The sequence below is a fragment of the Chrysochloris asiatica genome, unplaced genomic scaffold, assembly GCF_000296735.1.
Source record: "Chrysochloris asiatica unplaced genomic scaffold, ChrAsi1.0 scaffold00027, whole genome shotgun sequence".
NCBI lineage: Eukaryota > Metazoa > Chordata > Mammalia > Afrosoricida > Chrysochloridae > Chrysochloris > Chrysochloris asiatica.
In genome coordinates, this window is record NW_006408545.1 from 24,432,147 (window position 1) to 24,434,156 (window position 2,010).

The window sequence follows — 2,010 nt, forward strand, 5'->3', positions numbered from 1 at the left end:
TTGAGCAAATAATCCAAGAATCTGGATTATATGAAGAGCAATGTGGTATCAGGATTGGAGGAAGACTCATTAACAACCTGCAGTATGCAGAGGACACATGGTTACTTGCTAGAAGTGAAAAGACTTTGAAATACTGAACGAAGACCATAGACTACAGCCTTCAGTATGGATTACACCTCAATGTAAAGAAAATGAAAATCCTCACAACAGGACCAATAAATTACATGATGATAAATGGAGAAAAGATTAAAGTTGTCAAGACTTCATTTTGCTTAGATCCACAATAACAATTCAAAGAAGTTCTTTGATTGAAAACCATGTAATGAACTTGGAATTTGACCAAGGTAATGTTCAGTTTCTAAGACAGAAAAAGAAAAAAGATAGATGGAGAATGAGAGCAAAGGCAAAAGAGTCAGGAATAAATTTAACCTAAATTTATTTAACCCAAAACTTGCACATTGAAAACTACAAAACACTGCGGAAAGAAATTAAAGACCCAAATCAATGGGAAGACATCCTATGTTTATGCCTTGGAAGATTTACATTATTATCCCAAATGATCTACAGATTCATTTCAATCCCTATCAAAATCCTAAAGACTTTTTTTGCAAAAAAAAAAAAGGGAGAACCAGATTGCAATGTACCCTGGATAGCCAAAACAAATTTTCAAAAAAAACAAAGCAAAGTAGAAGGATTTGCACGTTCTGATTTCAAAACTTATTATGTTGCTGCTGTTGCTAAGTGCCATAGAGTCTGTTCCGACTCACAGTGACTGACCCTATATAGAGTTTTCAAGGAGCAGTTGGTGAGTTTGAACCACTGACCTTGCAGTTAAAACTGACCTTGCAGTCGAGTGCTAATCCTGTGTTGCTACACCAGGACTCCAAAACTGACTATAATGTTGCAGTAATAAAAGCAGTGTGGTTATGTAGTTATTGGTTCTAATGACAGACATATAGATCATTGGAATAGAATTGAGAGCCCACAAACAGACTTACATTTATGGTCAAGTGATTTTTATAAGAGTTCCAAAACCATTTAATAGGAGTAGAATAGTCTCTTGAACAACTCGTGTTGCGACAACTGGATCTCCACTTGAAAAATAATGAAGTTGGATTCCTACCTCACAGCATTTATAAACATTGACTAAAAAGAGATCAAAGACCTAACTGTAAGCGCTAAAACTATAAAAATATTACAAAAGAACATGGAGATTCATCTTCATGATCTCAGATTTGGCAATGGTTTCTTAAATATGACACAGAAAAACACAAACAACAAGAGAAATACACATATAAATTGAACTTTATCATAATTTAAAATGTATGTGCATTAAAGGGCACTATCAAGGAACCAATAATAAAAGCAAAAACAGAATGGTAGAAAATATTTGCAAATCATATATCTGATAAGGATTATCTATACTAAAAATGGAGTCCTGGTATGGTACTGTAGGATAAGTACTGAACTGCTAACTACAAGATTGACAGTTCAAACCCACCAGCTACTCCTGGGAAACCCTATCTAGGGTCGTTGCTATGAGTCAGAACTAACACGATAGCATTTAACAACAAAAACATCTTCAAAATACATAAAGAATTTCTACAACTCAATACCAAAAAGACAAACAATGCAATGTAAAAATGGACACAGGATTTAAATGAACATTTTTCCAAAGAAGTCATGCAAATGACCAAGAAGCACACGAAACATCATTAGTCATTACCCAATGCCACCAAGTAGATTGTGACTCATAGTGCCCTATAGGACAGAACTGCTCACTAGGGTTTCTGAGACTGTAAATCTTCATGGAAGCAGATAGTCTCAGCTTCATCTTCCTCCTATTGAGTTGCTGGTGGGTTTGAACCACTGACGTTGCAGTTAGCAGTCCAACACATAACCTATTATCAAATTAGGGCCCTCTCATAAATCATTAGTAAAATGTAAAGCAAAACTACAATGAGATGTCACTTTATACCCATGAGGAAAGCTATAATAAAAATAAATAGA